General features: G+C 41.7%; 1 protein-coding gene across 5 annotated transcripts in view; it reads left to right on the top strand.

Annotated features, from left to right (window-relative positions):
• Positions 1 to 21,624, top strand: part of LOC134345314 (inactive N-acetylated-alpha-linked acidic dipeptidase-like protein 2) — a 1,001,093-nt gene that overhangs the window by 314,024 nt on the left and 665,445 nt on the right. The gene's annotated exons all lie outside the window — the stretch shown is intronic.

Below are 21,624 nucleotides of genomic sequence, written 5' to 3'. Positions count from 1 at the left end.
CTCAAAGTCGATGGATCTTGGATGGCAGTCTCCGGTTGCAAGGTCAGTTCTCCTTTAAGATAGCAGTGTAAAAGTTCATCCAAGGAGAAGAGGGTTCCAACTTCCACTACTGTCTGTTCTACTGACAAATGTACTGTCTCTGGAAAATAAGATCGAAGGCCTCAGCAAGATTGCTGTACCAGAGGAATATCAGAGACTGATATGGTTTGTGTTTCGCGTCTTCTTGGTTATTCATTGCCATTCCAGACACAGCGATACAGCTCTCGGGCCTCAAAATTAACTACCAAGTTAGGAGTACTGAGTTTTTCAAAGGCAGAGGGGGTGAAGTACGCTTTGTGATTAACTCCTTATTGTGCACAAACATTGTGGTTCTGTCCCAGTCTGCTCACCTGGCCTAGAATCAGTCATCCACAGGGCCACACAGGGGTGCACCCTGGTGGTGCCATCTTCCAAGCTGCACCTGGAGAATGTTGGAAAATGGTCAGCTGGTGAGCTTGAGGAACATGAACTCATCCACCATAGAGAGAAAACGTAGTTTGAGTTCCACTTGCCGATCAGGACCTCAATAGAACCCTAAACAGTTTGAAAAGAAGAAAAAGAGACATTAAAGAGAGGAATTTAAGCTGTTTCTGCAGATGAGCTTGACAAGGCAGGCACTTAGCATCATCTTAACTCCACTCGCCTTCCAGTTAAAATTCCCAGTTGTCACTTGTGGAAGAGAATAATAAATGAATTCTAGCTTGGACCAGAGCCAATAAGGTGTTGTAGATCTGTCAGATGACCCGTAGCCACTGACACTTAAATGTGACATTTGAACTAGTAAGGAATGAATATAAAAGCAGAGGCTTTGAATGCAAAATAGCAACCACTCTCCATCGTGGTTATGGAGTAATGTTTAGATCGGCACTACGAGAAACACATGGCAACCATAGACACGTTTTCTGGGCATTACCTTTTCTATTCCTTGGCTGTTTATGGAGGGTCAGGAAAACTTAGGTGTGTATGTAGGTACTTGGTTGTGTAAATTCATGTCTCTTCCATTGAGATAATAAAAGTACATGTGAGTAATTACAGATTCTCTCTGTGCCTCTCTGATCATTATTATTAAGGGAAAAATCTTTGTAACATTTCTCAAACAGGCTCTAGATGAACTGAGCAATGTAATCAACAGTAATGAAACAGTGCACCCAGTAGCCTTCTCCATCATTTTGGGGGATTTTAACCAAGCCAGCTTGAAAAAGTCCCTAAATAATTATTCCCAGCATATCACTTGTGGAACCAGAGGAGCCAACACACTGGACGACTGTTATACCACCATCAAGAATGCCTACCAGGATTGAAATAAGCTGCAGAAAGTTGTGATTTCAGACCGCTCCAGCATGGGCACTAGCCTTCCCAGCACTCAGGACGTCTTCAAGGAGCAATACCTCAGAAGGGCAGCATCCATCATTAAGGACCCCCATCACTCAGGCCATGTCTTCCTTTCATTACCTCCATCAGGGAGGAGTTACAGGAGTTTGAGGGCATACACAATGATTCAGGAATAGCTTCTTCCCCTTTGCTATCCGATCCCTTGAACACTATCTCATTACTTTTTTCCCTCTCATTTTGCATTATTTGTTTAATTTGATTTATACGTACAGTTATTATTGTGTATTACAATGCTGCATATCAACACATTTCATGACATATGTCGGTGATATTAAACCTGATTCTGTTTCAGACGAAGCTGTTTCTCAGGTTTCTATGAAATCTATTCACTCTCATTTTAAACCTATCCTTGATTTCCCAAACCTGTGGAAAGAGATTATGCCCATTCATCCTATCTATGAGCTTCAAAATTTTATATTCTTAAGTAAAATCACCCTGCACAACTCACAACTGCTCAATGTCTCTCTGTGACTCAGTCCTTCATGTCCCAGCAACATCCTTGTAAATCTTTTCTGCACTCTTTCCATCTTAATGGCATCTTTCATGTAGGAAGATGAACAGCACTGCGCACAGTATTCAAAATGCAGCCTCACCTAAGTCTTGTACAGCTATCACCTAACGTCTCAACAGTTTAAGTTTGTAGGGATGGTATAGGCAGTAGCACAGAGTAGGGGAACAGGTTACATTTAGGGGCAGGGATGAGGAAAGTTGCAGATTGGAGGCTGTAAGTAAGTCCAAAGTGGAGCTGGAGTGCAGGTCAGAGTGCTCTGCAGTCAAGGATAGTGATACCTGTGGAGGGATGTTGGGTCAGCAGATACTGAGGATGAGGATTAGCAATCACCATGGTCAGTGGCTGAGGTTGGTGGGTCCTGTGGATGAGGGCTGTTGACAATGCACTCCCCTCCCCCCAGTTGGGCAAGACCCAGGCTTAAAAGTCCATGCGAGTCCAGAATTCAACTTCCCTTGATTGGTTAAGGTTGAAACCCAAAAGTGAAAGACCTAAGTCAGCAAGTCCGGAAGTCAAGATCTGATGGTTGAAACCCCTGTGTGGAAGTCAAAGGCACGATGTCTGTGAACCTGCAGGTTGGAAACTTGATGGCATGTCCAGAAGTCTGAGGCCTGATATCTGCAAGACTGGGCAAATGACTGAGGTTGGAGGCCTGTCGTGTGTGTGAATGGGTGGGTGGGAGCTATTTTGTTTTGTTTGGTTGCTATTTTTGTACTGCTGAACATTGTGGCCATGCAATGCTGACACAGAGATATGTGGCAATACTTGCAGTCTGCACCCCCCCCCCCACACAGGCATAGGTGTGTGGGTTGTTAACGCAACGATGTATTTCACTTCATGTTTTGATGTACACGTGATAAATAAATGAATCTGAATCTGAACCCCTGTACAGATATACTCAAATGAAATGGCCTAACTTGATTTCATAAACAATAGACAGAGAATCTGAGGAAATAGTATTGCCTTTTACTCAAATATACTGTTGGTTTTTCTTCCACATACTGTATGTTTGTTTTTCACTCTACATATTTAAATTCTGAAGCTTCCAGTCAATTTTGATAAATAAGTGTCTCATTTTACCTTGCTGAATGTGAATACAGTTAATATTTCATTCACATTTCAGTTTAATGTAACAGGTGTGACCTACTTTTTATTTCAGACTTCTGAGAAGGAATCGTTGAGCCTGTAGCTACGGAGTGTCAATGCTAGATTCACTTAGCATTTATCATTTTATAAATTAGTTTGGAGTATGTAGTACCAGGAGCTGATCATATAAAATTTGAGCCTTTTCTGTTGTTTAATTGGAGCATTGCCAATTTCTTTATTTTACTTATTTTTTATGGTCCTGATGGCTTTACATAATGGAACTCTCAATCTCAGTCTCCAAAATTCTGTCCCTAGATTTTTGCATTATTCCAGCTCTCTAATTTCAAAAAGAAACTTCATCAAGCTATTTAGTTCTCAAATTTATATTTAATATTATTTTTCTTCCTCTATTGTTTTCTTTCGTTGTGTTATGTTTGAGTTTTTTTTCTGTGCTTACATGGCATTGACATGGTGTTCATAGCTGAGATGTGATGAGTTTAGCTTCAGAATAAATTCTGTGAGCACTGCTGACATTACAAGCTGATTTCTATTTGTTTTATGTGACCTCTCAAATTTCAGCAAGGAAGCTCATTGTGTCAATGATCACATTTACCTTTGACATTCCTAGTCTCAAACTTATAGACAATCTTACTGCAAAAGTTTGAGAGAACAAGTTATGATTTGAATGTGTTTGAAAAGCAAGTGCATAGTAAACCCAAAGTATTAAAATCAGATATGGTGGATCAACAAATCAGTTTTGATCACTTATGATAAGATGAGACATCATGTCCCTTCTTGAAAAGTGCCTTTGGTGTTGAGAGTAACTCACTTCCATTCCATTTCTGTGGATTTTGAGATGGTGGATGAGGATGTGAGATTGGGTATGGTATCCATACACTTTGACCCTTGTGAGATAAGTGCTTTTTGTGGGGTAGAATAAGGGTGGACTCTGTTCATTGTTTGTGCTGGTTTTCTGTATGTTCCAAATGACATAATTCTCAGAGCTATCCAGAGTGCCTCTCCCCCACTTTGATCTGTCATGGGCCAGTGGATTCATGAAAAAAGAATGACATTATTTTAAATATTTTTTTTCAAAATATCCTCTGTCTTGCTGGTGATCTGCAATGGCACAACTCTTGAGTGAAGTACCTGTTTCAAGGCTCTTCTGTTGGGGCAAGAGTGACATAGCCTGAGTTTTGATATTTAGTACGTTGGCAATACGGAGGACATTGTTTTTCCTCCACTGCCTTTGGATTTGAAGCATTTTGTGTTTTCAGTGTTTTGAGGTGCCTGCTGGGGTAAGTATACAGGAGGACAGGGATCATTGCTGCTGGGTAGACCATAAGGTTTCTGTTGGGTTTGAAGACCTAACCTAACCGTCATTTTCCCTCAGTCAGAAAAGACCCTGCTGGTGCTTTGGTTTCAGTGGTGTACTTAATCACTATCTTCTTTTGCTGAGAGGTGGCCGACAAGACGAGGAGAGTGGTTCACATTCTCTTGGGGCTCATTGTACATGTGCTTAGTGGAAGGCCCATTTCCTCATACTCTTCAGTGGCTCTACAACCAAATTAAATTGGTGTTTAAGTGTTTTCATATTAGAGCACTTTCTGTGCTGTTAGGTGACTCATTGAGTAATGACTATTGAAGTTTCCTGATGGAAAATGAAAACAGTATATCAGGATGTAGATACCTATGAAACATAATAGATTGAAAGTGCTCCAGGAAGGCGCAGTAACTCTTGGGGTACTGTAGGAAAGCATTATGTACTCCAGTTTAATTTGAAACAACATGGGTGGCAGCATTTTTTCTACAAGATTATAATTATAATATTAAGGGCTTTATTTTTAACTAATAGTGCAGCATACAATAGTACCATTATTTATACAACTAAAGATGCAAAGGTAATATACCCTGCAGAGAAAAGGAAATAGAAACTGTACACAGTAATTGCTGTGGACCCATGCAATGCAAAATTGCATGGGTTGCCATGGCAATGCAGGATAGTTCCCTGAGCAATGAGTAGTGGATTGATCCACGGAGATTTGTTTGTGATCGGGAAAAAAGGAAAGTAAAAGCAACTCTGGAGGCATAGTACAGTATCAGTCAGGGTTTGCCAACATCAAAGAACAGACAGCTGCTTTCCTTGGATGATGAGCCAATTGATCTAAAAATAATTAAGCTGTGAAATTTTTAATGTACGTTAAAAAAATTGTCATGTTTTATTGAAAAATTATCTACCTTCTCAAAATATTCATTAAAAATTGGAGAAATTCTGATTCTTAAAACAAGGAAACTCATTAAAATTTGAGTTAGACTATCATCGTATTAATAAATAAAGAATGGAAAAAAATTAAGCATTTCCATTTCTGTTTCCAGTCTATCAAGGGTTGCAGAGGGCTATGTATATGTCCATACAGTTATTCCTCCTTCAGCTATGAAGGAATATCTTCCAGGATTGACAGCTTTTTAAGGAAGTTATTTCCTGGATTCCAGTTTTGTTTTTTGTTGAGGACATAGAACAGTACAGTACAGGCCCTTCAGCCCATGATGTTGTGCTGACCTTTTAACCTATTCCAAGATCAATCTAACCCTTCCCTAACACATAACCATCTATTTAGCTTTCATCTGTATCCCTATCTGAGACTCTCTTAAATGTCCTGAATGCATTTGCCTCTACAACCACCTGTGCAGCAAATTCCATGCACCAACCACTCTCTGTGCATTAAAAAAAAGCTACCTCTGATATCCCTTAATATAATTTCCTCCAGAAGCCTTAACATCATGCCACATCATATTGGCTATTTCCACCCTGGGGAAAAAAGCCTCTGCTTATCGTCTTGTGCATCTCTGTCCAATTCACCTGTTATCCATCTTCACTCCAAAGAGAAAAGCTCTAACTTGCTCAACCTATCCTGATAAGATATGCTCCCTATAATTAGACAAGCAGAACTGAACACAATCCTCCAAGTGTAGTGTAATTAGAATTTTATAGCGGGGCAACATTCCCTCTTGATCCTTGAACTCAATTTCCGCCTGGCTAATGAAGGCAAACACACCATATGTCTTCCTAACCACCCTATCAACTTGCTGCAACTTTAAGGGATTTATGCCTCAAAGTCCCCATGTTCTCCATACTGTTAAGAATCCTGCCATTAACCTTGTATTTTGCCTTTAAGTTTCACCTTCCAAAGTGAATCACATCACACTTTTCCACATTGAAATCTACCTGTCCTGTTGTAACCTACAATCACCTTCTACACTTTCCACAACACCACTAACCTTTGTGTCATCTGCAAGATTACGAACTTACCATTACGCTTCTTCATCCAAGTCATTTATAAAAATCACAAAGAGCAGGGGTTCAGTACAGATCCCTGTGGAACACGACGGGTCACCAGGCAGAATGCACTCTATCTACAATCACCCTCTGCCTTCTGTGGGCTAACCAGTTCCGAATACACACAACCAAGTTCCCTTGCATCCCATTTGTCATGACTTTCTGAATGAGGCTACCATGAGGAACCTTGTCAAATGCCTTACTAAAATCTTTTCACTGCTATACTTCTATTAGCTTGTTTTGTCACTTCTTCAAAGAATTTAATTGGGCTCCTGACCATGTTGACTATCCTTAATCCGACTGTGCTTCTCCAAATGCTCATAAATGCTGTTTCTAGGAATTCTCTCTAATAATTTTCTCACCACTGACGAAAAACTCACTGGTCTATAGTTTCTAGGGTTATGCCGATTACCTTTCTTAAACAAAGGAATAATTTTTATTGACTTCTCTAACTTCCGCTAGGCCCCACCTCCCCCTCGTACCCCATCTGTTACTCATTTTTATGCACACATTCTTTCTCTCACTCTCCTTTTTCTCCCTCTGTCCCTCTGAATATACCTCTTGCCCATCCTCTGGGTCACCCCCCCCCCGTCTTTCTTCCCGGACCTCCTATCCCATGATCCTCTCGTATCCCCTTTTGCCTATCACCTGTCCAGCTCTCGGCTCTATCCCTCCCCCTCCTGTCTTCTCCTATCATTTTGCATCTCCCCCTCCCCCTCCAGCTTTCAAATCCCTTACTCACTCTTCCTTCAGTTAGTCCTGACGAAGGGTCTCGGCCTGAAACGTCGACTGCGCCTCTTCCTATAGATGCTGCTTGGCCTGCTGCGTTCACCAGCAACTTTGATGTGTGTTGCAATAATCTTTATCACCCTCAAATCTTCTGGTGCTACTCCTTTGGCCAAAGAGGAAATAAAGATCATCGCCAAAGGCACAGCAATCTTTTATCTCTTTTCCTGTTGTAAGTAGGGGAATATCCCATCCAGCCCTGGAGACTTATCTATCTTAATGTTTTTGAAAAGTTCCAGCAGATCCTCTTTTGTAACGTCGATATGTTTGAGCATATCAGCCTGTTCTTCACTGATCTCACATTTGTCAAGATCCCTCTCACTGGTGAATACTGATGCAAAGTATTCATTAAGGACTCCCCTACTTACTCCCACTCTAGGCACATCTTTCCTCTTTTATCCCTGATCGGTCCTACCCTCACTCCAGTCATCCTCCTGTTCTTCACATACGTGCAGAACAACTTAGGGTTTTCTTTAATCCTACTTGCCAAGGCCTTCTCATGTCCTCTTCTAGCTCTCCTAAGTTCATTCTTAAGCTGCTTCCAGACTACCTTGTACTCTTTACTAAATCTCAAGTATGCTTCTTTCTTCCCCTTGACTAGATGTTCTACATCTCTTGTTAACCATGGTTTCTTCACTCTACCATCCTTTCCCAGCCTCAATGGGACATACCTCTCTGGAACCTCATGCACATACTCCCTAGACATCTTACACATTTCTGTTGTGCATTTCCCTGAGAACATCTGTTCCACTTTACCTCCCAAGTTCCTGTCAAATACATCATAATTACCCCTTCCCCAATAATATGCATTCACATACCATCTGCTGCTATCCTTGTACAAGGCCATAGTAATGGTTAAGGAACCATGGTCATCATCTTCAAAATGCTCACACACCGTGACCTGACCTTGTTTATTCCCTAGTACCAGATCCAGTTTGGCCTGTCCTCGAACTGGCCTGTCGATATATTGTGTCACAAGTTCATCCTGGACACATCTAACAAATTCTGCCCTATCTCTATTGCTATTGCAGTGGTGGTGGTAGTGGGGGGCGGGGTGTCCTATCGAATACTCACAATAGAGTGATTGCTACTTTCCTGTTTCTGACTTCCACGCATACCAGTTTAGCCAATGATCCCTGCACAATGCCCTCCCTTTCTTTAGCTGTGATACAATTCCTAATAAGCAATGCCACTCCTCACCTGTTTACATCTGCCCCTGTCCCTTTTGAAAAATCTAAACTCTGGTACATCCAATCAGCCTTCCTCCTTTTGTGTTATCCAGGTCTATGCAATGGCCACTACATCATAGTTCCATGTACTAATACAAACGTTTGTACATACTCTTGAGTCACTGCCCCTGTTCTTGATGCCTCTTGCTTTAAAATAGGCAATTTCAACCCATCCAGCTGATGGCAATTATTCCTTTTCATTGCTTATTCTTCCTCACAGTCTTTCTACTCACTGCATCTAACTTTACCAATTTTTAGACGTATCATTTTGGTTCCTATTTCCATGTCAAACTAGTTTAAACCCTCCCCAACAGCTCTAACAAACCTTGCCACAAGGGTGAGTCTTAAGTTCGTGTGAGATTAGAGGAATAGGTGAGAAGGAGAATGGGCCAAACACTGGATATTGCAAAGCAATCATTTGAAAGCCTGTGGTTGCCCCTTACGATGGTGTTTATGGGAGAATGGTCAGGCTGTGGCATCATGGGGTTGGGATATTGGGCATGAGCCTTGAAATTGAGAAATGAAAGTTGCAGATGCTGAAATAATCAAGGCAAATAAGTTAATTAAACAGTCCAACACAAGGCATTTTTCCAGCACCAGTCATTGGATGGCCCCTTTCAAAACATGTTGCTGCATTAATATTTATGTCTATTACGTGAGCCATTCCTTCTACATTGCAATTCATGACAAAAAGGGGCATGGTTGAATTTCCACAGACCGATAGTTTGATCCAAGAACCGTCTTAGACCATAAGATATAGGAGCAAAATCAGGCCATTCAGCTCATTGAATTTCCTCTGTCATTCATCATGGCTGATTCATTTTCCCTTCTTAATCCCATCTTCCTGCCTTTTCCCCATAACATTTGATGCCTTTATTAATTAAGTACCTATTGACCTGTGCTTTAAATATACCTGGTGTCTTGGTCTTCACAGCCATCTGTGGCAAAGAATAGGGGGTGGGGGGTGAAGATGTTCTTGTTGCCATTTGTGTAGTTTTTTTGTGAGGGAGGGTTGATGGTTTCTTTTGAATGGACTTCATGGTTTTCTTTGTTTCATGACTGTCTGTGGAGAAGATGAATCTCAGGTTGTGTCGTGCAGATATATTCTGATAATAAACGTACTTTGAATCCTTTGAATTACACAGGTTCGCAGCTCTTTGGCTAAAGGAATTCCTCCTCCTCTCTGTTCTCTGCCCTTCCATTATGAACCTGTGCCCTCTGGCCCAAGACTCTTCCACGACTGGAGACATCCTCTGCACATCCACTCTATCCAGGCCTTACAGTAACTTTTAATGAAAATCCCCCTCGTTTTTCTGAACTCTAATGAATACGGGCCTAGAACCATCAAGTGCTGCTTAAAGAATAGTCTACAACTTCAGCCCTTTTAGTATGACCATGTACTTCAGTACACTGTATTCCATATGGCCATTTCTCTGTCCATATCTGCAACTTCCATTGTATTCTTTGCCAATCTTCTATTCTATCCACAACACCACCAATCTAGGTAACATCTGCAAATGCTTCTGCAGACTCTGTGCTTCCTCAACACTGCCTTCACCTCTACCTATCATTGTATGATCATCAAACGTAGCCACAAAACTATCAATTCCGTCATCCAGATCATTAACATATAATGTGAAAACTAGCAGGCCCTACCTTGACCCCTGTGGAGCAGCACTAGTCACCAGCAGCCCCCTTTATTTCCCCTCTTTGTCCCTGCCAGTTAGACAATCTTCTATCCATGCTAGTGTCTTTCCTTTAATATCATGGGCTGTTAGCTTGTCTAGCAGCCTTGCATGGCACTTTGTCAAAGACCTTTTTAAAAAAATCCAATTAAACAGAGAAAATGGAATATAGAACAGTATATCACAGGAACAGGCCTTTTGGCCCACAATGTTATGCCACATCAATTAAATTAGTAATCGAATGGCTAGCTAAACTAATCTCTTCTGCCTACACAACATCCAAATATTTCAATTTTCATCACATTCATGTGTCTCTCTAAACATCTCTTAAAAGCCTCTAATGTTTCTGCCTCTGTCACCACCCCCAGGCTGTGCATTGCAGGCACCCACCACTCTCTGAGTTTAAAAAAAAAACTGCCCCTTGCATATCCTTTAAAAATATCACCTCTCTCCATAAATGCATGCCTTCTGGTACTAGACATTTCAAGCCTTGGAAAAAGATGTTGTCTGTCTACTCTATCTATGCCTCTTGTAATCTTACAGACCTCTTTCACATCTGTTCTCAGCCTCCTTCGCTCCAGAGAAAGCACCCCAAATTTGTCCAACCCCTCATTATAGCATATGCCCTCTAATCCATGCAACATCCTGGTAAACCTCTTCTGCACCCTCTCCAAAGCCTGGATAGCCTTCCTATAAACATAACTTCCTGACGTTTGAGCTCAGTGCCTTGACTGATAAAGGCAGGCATGCCATGTGCCTTTGTAACCACCTTATCAACCTGTGCAGCCACTTTCAGGGAGCTGTGGACTTGGTACCCAAGATCACCCTCCTCTTCAACTCTGATAAAGATCTTGCCCCTAAGAGTGTATAGCCTCTTTGCATTTGACCTACCGAGGTGTAACACTTCATGTTTGGCTGGGTTAAGTGCCATCTGCCATTTCTCTGCCCATATCTGCAACTTCCATTGTATTCTTTGCCAGTGTTCTATGCTATCCACAACACTACCAATCTTGGTAGCATCTGCAAAGGACTAGCCCATCCATCTATATTTTCATCCGGGTCATTCATATACTGTACATCCCAAACAGCGGAGGTCCCAGTGTAAGCAACATCCACTGACTCTCCAAACAACAGAAAATCTGCAGATGCTGGAAATCCAAGCCACACACACACAATACTGGAGGAACTCAAAAGGCCAGCCAGCATCTATGTAAAACAGTACAGTTGAAGTTTCAGGCCAAGACCCTTCAGCCTAAACCCCAGACTACTATAGCACTTCCCTTATCTGCGGGTTTGATGGTGAGGTTAGGAGTAGTGCAGAGGGAGTGGAGAGCAGAACAATTGGAATAAGTGAGGTTGGAATTGGAGAGAGGAGTGTTGAAGTCGAGGCGGTTGATACTCCGTTGGCAGTTGGCAATGGAAAGGTTCAGAGCAGGCAGAAGACCAGGGTGGGATATCTTGGAAGACAAGGAGGGTTGAAGATAGGAGAAGGGGCCATCAGTCTGGGTGGAGAGTCCTTGCTAAAGAAGCAGGCTCTGAGACGGAGGCGATGGAAGAGAAGTTGTGGTGGGTGCGGAGCTCACTGAGGTGTAGGTGTAGAGGGACAAAGGTAAGGCTCTTACTGAGGACAGAATGCTCTGCCTCAGAGAGGGGAAGGTCAGAGGGAATGCTGAAGACCCAGCATGGATGAGAGCTGGGATCTGAGAGGGGAAGGGTGTTGGTAGTGTCAAGGAGAAGGGAAGTTTGGGGTGTTCAGGGATGGGGCGGGTGAGAGGATGGAGTCTCCAAGGGCCCTAGACCTGCTGGTGGAATCTGAGAGGGATGGGATTGTAGATTGCCGGTGGGGAAGAGGAGATGGGAGTTCCAGCAGCAGCACGTGAAGCCCCGGCTAGGAGGTCAAGGCTGGAGTTGGAGCTGAAGGTTGCACAATTAGCACTTTAGAGGAGTCCGAGGACATTGGAACCTGCATTAATAGTGGTGGAGTCCGGGTTTTGAATCTGTTCTGGATCATTAGAGCCGCTGAGGATCACAGTCTGGGGACATCCGGGCCTGCCGGTGTTAGAGACGGCAGGTTCTGTGGTCTGCAGACGGCCAATCTTCCAAGCCTTGCAGGGCATCCTTTGTCTACCCTGCCTGGTATTTCCTCAAAGAATTCCAAAGATTTGTCAGGCAATATTTCTTTTTGAGGAAACCATGCTGATTTCAGCCTGTTTTATTGCGTGTTTCTAAGAATTCCCAAGTCTTCATTCTTAAAAATGGACTCCATCATCTTGCCAACTACTGCAGTCTGATTAATAGTCCTATAATTTCCTGTCTCTTGCCTCCCTCTCTTTGTAAAGAACAGAGTGACATTTGCAATTTTCCAGTCCTCTGGAACCATTCCATGATCCAGTGATTCTTGAATGATCACAACTAATGTCTCCACAATTCACTTCAGCTGCCTCTATAATCTCTTCAGGTACCACTTTCAGAATCCTGGGTGTAGTCCATCTGGTCCAGGTGACTTATGCACTTCAGACCATTCAGCTACCCAAGCACCTTTTCCTTAGTATTAGTGACAGCACTCGCTCCTGGCTGCTGACCCCTGACTCCCATGAATTTCTGGCTGTTAATGTGTTCCACAATGAAGACTGAAAGAAACCCACATTCAGTTCTTCCGTCATTTCTTTGTCTCCCATTTCTACACTCTAGTGTCATTTTCCAGTAGTCTGATGTTCACTTTTGCTTCTCTTTTACTCTTTATATAACTGGGGGGGGGGGGGACTTTTGATAGCCTCTTTTATATTATTGGCTAACTTATCTTCATATTTCATCTTTTCTCTCCTTATCCCCTTTTTTGTTGCCTTTTGCTGATTTTAAAAGCTTCCTGATCCTTTAGTTTCTATTTTTTTTTGCTATATTGTGTACCTTCTCTTTTGCTTTTATGTTCTCTTTAACTTCCCTTGTCAGCCATGATTTCCATATATGATTTCCATATCTTCCCTTTGTAATGACTCGTCCTCTTTGGGATGATCTTCATTGTGTTCTATTCCAAGAAATATCAATCTCCATACATTAACACTAGAAAATCACTCAACTGTGGCATTTTTGAAAGCTCTAGACTCTTGTGTTTTCAAACAGCAAGGCAGTTGCAAGGCTGTCATATCTTGTAGTATTTCCTGCTTCCACTTTCAAAGGTTCATATCGCATTGCTTGGTGCACTTAAAATTCCTGCTTTCTGAAATTCTTTGAAGCCTTCAACATAGTCAATTTGATACTTAATATGTGTTAATCAACTTCCTTTCTTGTTTGCTGGAGTATGCATCTCCATTTTCCACTGAACATTTAAAATCAGAATAGGAACAATTCACATTGTTTGCTGGATTTGCTCAGTGTCAAGCACCATTGACTGCACCATATTGCTAATGGAAATCTTGCCTCAATATAACAATCCCCTTAGTCTGCAATCTTCGATTTATGGTATTTGGTATGTGACAGGTTAATTTCAATGCTGTATGAATTGATTCGTGCTGATAGTCAAAGGCCTTAATTTTTTTGAGACAAAATGAATTGTTTTAATGGCTTGGGAAGCAGAGTTCTCATTAACTAAAACACTGAAAATGTTTTAAAAACTTCAGATAGGTAGATGTAGATAGTTTACTGCAAAGGTGCTGTTCTCCATGCAACATGAATTTGTTTTAGAATATGGGCACAAATTACATGACAAGTGGGGATGAAGGGAGGATTCCCAATGGACATACGTGGCTTGAATGCAGGGTAAGTCACACATGCTTACAGCTGGAATTTTTATGAGAAGCTGATTGAAAAGCATTTGAGCTGAACAACTTGTGTTCCCCAAATTAATATTCTTGTCTCTATTACGATCAATAGCAGTTTTCAATTATCAATATTGGTAATATGCTATTTAACTTCATAACATTATAATTTTTAACAGGAAAACTCCCTGTACAAATAATATTGAGTTTGTTTTCTGGCTTGTGAAAATAGTTGCAATCCACTTCCCACCCTGCTGTCTGGAGAAATCATACTTCTCTGTTATAAATTGCAGAGAGGAGGATATTAGTTGATTAAAGGGCTTCAGATGTGCTTGTTATTGCAGATAAAGGGCTTCTGATATGCTTGATATTACAGATTAAAAGCTCAGACCTAAATGTGGCCAACAGCAGACTGTAACAACTTGATTACAGCTTGGGTATCTGTTCATGCTTGCTTTTTGGCAATGGAAATGGCATTGATTCAGATAGTTTAATAGTACAACGATCTGATCAAGAAGGTTATTATTTGGGTCCCTTTCCATCATGTGACTGTCCCTGCTTATTGGCTTGAGTGTCAAAGCTCAGACTGATTTGCGGCAGAATAGGCATTGGGATTTGATTGAAGCAATTTTCCACTTACTCTTCCTGTCTGTACAAGGCTGAGAAGAATCAGAATCAGGTTTATTAGCACCAGCATGTGTCGTGAAATTTGTTAAGTTAGCAGCAGCAGTTCAATGCAATACATAATATAGAAGAAGAAAAAATATAATAAAATAATCATAAATAAATCAGTTACAGTATACGTACATTGAATAGATTAAAAATACACGCAAAAACAGAAATAATATGTACTAAGAAAAGTGAGGTAGTGTTCACGGGTTCATTATCCATTTAGTAATCGGATGGCAAAGGGGAAGAAGCTGTTCCTGAATCGCTGAGTGTGTGCCTTCAGGCTTCTGTACCTCCTACCTGATGGTAAAAGTGAGAAAAGAGCATACCCTGGGTGCTGGAGGTCCTTAACAATGGACCTATAAGGCTATAAAGATTTAGATAGATTTTCTGAATATGCCACATTCCTACAGTGGGATAGGTGTTTACATGCATGGGTCATTAAAGGGATCGCATGCTCTTTGTCGACTGTCCAGATTGGATGTCATACTTGAGAAACCCACTTCCAATTGCTGATGATGCTCTCCACACTATTTGACAAGTTTTCAAAGCTCCCTCACAAACAATCCAATACCATCAATTCGGGGATAAATTACTGTCTAGCACTAGACCATTAAGGTTGGCTCCTCTTTTCTCTTTATGAACTGACTTACTGAATTGCTTTTCTCTTGGGCTTGTCCCATCATCTCCATCAGGAAATAATTATGCTTGGTGAATGCTTCAAATTTAGTTGAAATATGCTTGTTCAATAGGTCAGTGGGATACCAATTTTTAATGTCACTTGATGAGTGCAGGCGATCATGTAGTATGATCTGTTTTTATGGCAAGTCTTTTTGTATGAATGATAACCCATTCATTCATTTGGATAGCTGAGTGGGAGGAAGATCAGGATACAATGGAGCAAGCCATGATGACCTGCTGCAAAATCCACATGATTTTGTTTAGGTTGGCAAATATGTCTGTGACTGAAAGGGTTAAGCATAAGGCTATCACAGCTACTGTAAAATGACTCTATCTGACCTCATTATTTATATCCACTACTGACTGTTGCATTTCTATTATGCTATTAAAAGCCTCTACCATAAGGGTGAGTGTTCACTCGTTATTTTCCTTTTGTGTAGTTTTCCAGTAGGTAGAGTAGAAGTTGATTCAAGAAACCTTGGATCAAGAAACCTTCTCTTTGTTAATGAGCCAGTTGTCATGCTGTATATCAGGGGTCCTCAACCTTTTTTACACCACGGACCAGTTTAATATTGACAATATTCTTGCGGACCGGCCGACCGGGGGTGGGGGTGGGTGGTGTTCAAGTAGGGTTCAACTCACCTCAACATGTCTTTTACAGTTAGGGTTGCCCAACTTTTTCACTCCCAAATAAGGGACAAAAGTAGCAGTCAAGTACGGGGACAGCATTTACCCTGAGAAAGACTACCATGACCATGAACCATGACCGTGAAGCCTTGCGTGGGCACCTGTATGGGCAGGCGCATACGTGCCGATTTTTTTTCCACAGGTCGGTTTTGACTTCATCTTCTTGACTACACTGTACATACATTATTTCTACTTTATATAGGCTGTGTATTTATCATATCATTCCTGCTTTTACTCTTTGTTAGTGTTATTTTAGGTTTTATGTGTTATTTGGAATGATTTGGTAGGTTATTTTTTGGGTCTGGGAACACTCAAAAATTTTTTCCATATAAATTAATGGTAATTGCTTCTTCGCTTTACGCCATTTCAGCACGAAAGGTTTCATAGGAATGCTCTACATTAGTGGGGGAAATACGGGACAAACCAATTTAGCCCAATATATGGGATGTCCTAGCTAATACGGGACAGTTGGCAACCCTATGTTCAAGTTCAACAGTGCATGACAGGGAATGAGGAAAGGTGCAGCTGACTCATATCGTTTCCTCGCGGCCCGGTAGCACATGCTTTGCAGCCTGGTGGTTGGGGACCGCTGCTGTATATGATGAAAAGAAGAAATAGCAAAAATGCCCAACATAGAGAAATATAAGAACGAAAATCTGCCAAAGTTGGAAATTTAAAACAAAACATGAGATGGTGAGTTATGTAGTAGGCAGGCATCACCTGTGGAGAAAAACAGTTAATGTTTCAGTTTGGTGACCTTTCAGCAGAATTGAGAAAGCATGTTGTGGAAGAGTGGAGAGATTAAAAGGAATGCCTTCGATAGTGTGAAACCAAGAAAATCCAAATGATGCAGTATTGTTTGTGCCATCTAAAAGCGAGTGCTGAAGGTTTCTTAATCAAAGTTGATGCAGACGGAAATGGAGGAAGAGAGATAAAAGAGGGATAAATACCAATTAGAACCATTTTAGTGCTGAGAAACACAAAACTGGCTATGGAAAGGGAATTACAACTTTTGATGATCTTATGACAAGTAGCAAGTTCTGAATCATGGTGGAGTGTCAAGAACTAGGGGCCAGGAAGTACAAAGGATTTAAATATAAGAGGAGAGAGTGGGATAGTGGTTTTAAGGTCAGAATTGGATCTTATTGAAAAGCATAACTGGTTATTCTTACATTTTCTCGTTCTCTGTTCCTCTGTGTCTCATGGTGCTATCTTGTCAAAGATTTCAGAAATCATTATGGATAATTTGCTGAGTTTGGCCGCCTTGGGGTGAAAGTTGAGGGTAAAGCAAAACCTGTCTTTAGCCAGTTTTGGGTGTGATCGGGTGAAGAGAGTGTGAAGATGGAGAAATAGTTGGAATAGTTTTAGACAGTCATAATAGAGAAAATACTATTTTCCTAATTGTAAAAGTGTGAAGAAAGACATTTTATCTTGGGAGTCCTGATTAAACAAGATCATATGGATCTTATTTTGGTTCTAAATTTCTCTCTGACAGTGCAGTCAAATCCTGAAGGCAACACTGAATCACTGATGTTATCATCTGTAATTTCTACCATTTTTGACCTGCATCTGAGGGGGACCAAATCCTGGTTTTATTCTGTATTTTTTTCACCTCAGCTCTCTGCAATCTCAGAGGCGGTTAGAAATATTCTTAGCTCTAGTCATTTCCCTGAAACTCCCTGCGATGGATGAAGTAATGTGAAATACACACTAGCATTTTAAGAATTTGGATGGGATCCAATATCCTGCCACCTAATAGGAAGATATGGTTGTAATATGCTTTGTTTATGAAGTTAAGTACAGTATTGAAATTAGAATGGATTCCTTGTAAGCTTGCTCTTGACTTGTCCATTTCTTGTTTTCCATTTGGATATCAAATTCATCCCCATTAACCCTTTGAAATATCTCCATATTTTTTCATGTGAAAATTCAATTCTCTGCCTTTTGATTGATTACTTGGATTGAAGCTTGTAACATGTAATCAGATTTTGATTTTGATAGTTTTTAAACAATATATCCAAAGAGACATTAAAATAATGCAGATTAAATAATGTGATTTAAGAAAGTCTCATAAATCAAAAATAATTCGTCAGTTTTCATTTGGATTAAGCATTAAAAAATCTGGTATCACTTCTAAATATTTTGCTTATGGAAGTGGCCCCTATACAAAATTTTCCCAATCCATTCAGAATTTGTTAATGTGAGGACCTTTATCAGAGCGTCGGTACTCAGCTTTTAGTTAAGACTTCTTTCCTTTCTTCCCTGCAACGCCTTTCCGTTGTAGGTGACCTGTGCTGACAATCCTGGAAACATGGCTCTAAATGTTGAAAAATAATGTATGCACCTTCCCTTGTCTTGGCAATTCCTTAAGCCATGTGAAAGGATTAGATTTGTTCCTGCAAATTTTGATAATTCTGTTGATCCCATGTATAATTAAATCTACTCATTAATCTCCTCACTCTGTAATTGCACAACCTGACCACTAAGAGGCTTTCTATATAAATAGCTTGAAGTGTTTCCTGAACATTTTTATTCTTCTTTTTGCCTCAGACTTGATGCTTATGGCCCACAGCATAAAGCTGAATCCAGATTTTGTAGCACAAACAAAAGTAATGCATCTGATTATCCTGAATATAGGTGGGATGCTTTTCTTTGAGAAGCAGCTATTGTTAAGATCAAAATTAAAGATTGAATACAAATTACAAAAAATAGTTATTTGTGTCTGATTTAACAAATCAAATCAAATTATAGTTAGAGTTGTTGTATCATGTTTACTGATAACTCTTCAGTGTGTATAAAAAAGATGCATATTATTGTGAAAAGAAAATATGCCCATTATTAGAGGGTTCAAAAGAACTTGGAGGAAATGATAGAGTATCATAGAATCAGAGAATGCTCATGGCAGAGAGGAGATATCCCTGCTGAAATCTTTAGCAATAAAATCTTGAATTCCATCCTGCTTCTCTTTTTCTAAAGTGTTGCAACTTTGCCAGTTCCTTCTTTGACCAAGCAAAATCTGCGGTTTATTCCAGATTTTAATCAAATGTTACATTTTTAAAAAACTTACCTTCAGTCATTATTAAGTTTCTTCCCTTTTAGTGTGACCTCTCGTCCAAGCCCCTCCATTCCCCTCATCGTTTGTATTTGTAATCTCTCCCTACTGGCCACATCTGCGCCAGGTACACCGAGATGCAGCTCCTCAGAGACCGTGTTAGGGATCTGGAGCTGCAGCTTGATGACCTACTGCTTATCAGAGAAAGTGAAGAGGTGATAGACAGGAGCTACAGGGAGGTAGTAATCCCTAGGCTACAGGGGTCAGAAAACTGGGTCACTGTCAAGAGAGGGAAGGGAAATGCCCGGATAGTGGAGAGCACAGCTGTGGCTGTTCCCCTCAGCAACAAATATCTTGTTCTGGATGCTGTTGAGGGGGATGACCTGACAGGGGACGCCCACGGTGACCGGGTCTCTGGCACTGAGCCTGGCGCTGTTGTGCAGGAGAGAAGGAGGGAGAAGAGAAATGCAGTAGTCATAGGGGATTCCGTAGTCAGGGGAACGGACAGGAGATTCTGTGAGCCTGACAGAGGTACCCGCATGGTGTGTTGCCTCCCAGGGGCCAGGGTGCGGGATGTCTCGGATCGGGTCCTGAATATTCTAAAGGGAGAGGGTGAGCAGCCAGTTGTCTTGGTGCATGTTGGTACCAATGACATTGAGAGGACAAAGGAGGAGGTCCTGAAGAGAGATTTCTGGGAGTCAGGAAGGAAGCTGCGAAGCAGGACCTCCAGGGTAGTAATCTCGGGATTGCTACCTGTGCCACGTGCTAGCAAGGGCAAGAATAGTCGGATCAGGCAGATGAATGCGTGGCTGAGAGACTGGTGTAGGGGGCAGGGCTGCAGATTCTTGGATAATTGGGATCTCTTCTGGGGGAAGTATGACCTGTTCAAAAAGAACAGGTTACACCTGAACCCGAAGGGGACCAATATCCTGGCGGGAAAGTTTAATAGAGCTGTTAGGGAGGGTTTAAACTAATTTGGCAGGGGGATGGGAACCAGAATGATAGAGCAGAGGAAGGGGAAAACAGGAATAAATCTAAGATAGTGAGCAGTAAAGATGTCAGGAAAGACAGGCAGGTGATGGGGCAAATTTGTAGCCATTGGGATGAGTTGCAGTGCAATAAAGGTGCAGTGAAATCAAAGCAAAAAGTATGAAATACTGGGCTTAAGGTGTTGCTGGTTGGTTGTTCGTCCATCGTTGACATCGATGAGGACCTCGACACCATTATGATGGTGTCAAGACTAGCGCGTGATTTGGATTTAAGTGAGGGAGAGTTGCGCAGCGTCAGCCTCACTATCTCTTCCCAATTCCCATCTGGGTCCAGTGGCAAGACAGAGTCTAGACGGCTGGAGATGGGACTAGGCGCAGTGGATGACCAGGATGTCTTCTGTGTCTTGTCCTGCTCTACACGTTCCACGACGCTTGCAGAGACCGCCTTCGTGACCGTTGGACCTTCCATAGGTCTCGTCCACTCAATCCGCCGGAGTCCGTCTTCACATGCTGGGATAGACAACTCCCTATCTCACCGAGGGTTTGAGACCCTCACCTGGTTTAGCCGGCTTGTCGAAGCCGTTGCCCGGGGTGTGGCCGCTGTCGCATGCAAACAGCTACGGGGAGCCACAGGTGAGAGCTGAGTGCCAGGTGGGGACCAAAGGTGGACTAACCGCCCTGAAAAGGACGCGGCATGTTCCCCCACCAGAGGTGCTACCCCTCCCTGACATCCCATACACCCCAAGCTGTTGTACTTAAATGCACGCAGCATAAGAAATAAGGTGGTTGATCTTGCTGCACAGCTACAGATTAGCAGGTATGATATTGTGGCCATCACTGAGACCTGGCTAAAGGATGCATGTCTCTGGGAGCTGAACGTCCAAGGATACACGGTGTATCGGAAGGATAGGAAGATAGGCAGAGGGGGAGGCGTGGCTTTATTGGTAAGAAATTATATTAAATCATTAGAAAGAGGTGATATAGGATCGGAAGGTGCCGAATCTTTATGGGTTGAGCTAAGAAATAGCAGGGGTAAAAGGACCCTGATGGCAGTTATTTATAGGCCTCCAAACAGCTGCAGGGATGTGGACTACAAATTACAACTGGAAATAGAAAGGCTTGTCAGAAGGGCAATGTTATGATAATTGTCGGGGATTTTAACATGCGAGTAGATTGGGAAAAGCAGGTCAGCACTGGATCTCAAGAGAGAGTTTGTAGAATGTCTGCGAGATGGCTTTTTAGAATAGCTTGTTGTTGACCCCGCCAGGGGATCGGCTGTACGGGATTGGGTATTGTGTAATGAACCGGAGGTGATTAGAGAGATTGAGGTGAAGGAACCCTTAGGAGGCAGTGATCATAACATGATTGAGTTCACTGTGAAATTAGAAAAAGAGAAGCTGAAATCTGATGTGTCAGTATTTCAGTGGAGTAAAGGAAGTTACAGTGGCAGGAGAGAGGAACTGGCCAAAGTTGACTGGAAATGGACACTGACGGGAAAGACAGCACAGCAGCAGTGGCTGGAGTTTATGTGAGGAATGAGGAATGTGCAAGACAGGTATATTCCAAAAAAGAAGACATTTTCAAGTGGAAAAAGGATGCAACCATGGTTGACAAGAGAAGTCAAAGCCATAGTTAAAGCAAAGGAGAGGGCATACAAGGAAGCAAAAATTAGTGGGAAGACAGATGATTGGGAAGTTTTTAAAACCTTACAAAAGGAAACCAAGAAGGT

The sequence above is a fragment of the Mobula hypostoma genome, chromosome 4 (assembly GCF_963921235.1).
Source record: "Mobula hypostoma chromosome 4, sMobHyp1.1, whole genome shotgun sequence".
In the NCBI taxonomy this organism is placed as follows: Eukaryota; Metazoa; Chordata; class Chondrichthyes; order Myliobatiformes; family Myliobatidae; genus Mobula; species Mobula hypostoma.
Note: the sequence above shows the minus strand (reverse complement) of the source record. Positions and strands in the feature narration are given on the sequence as shown.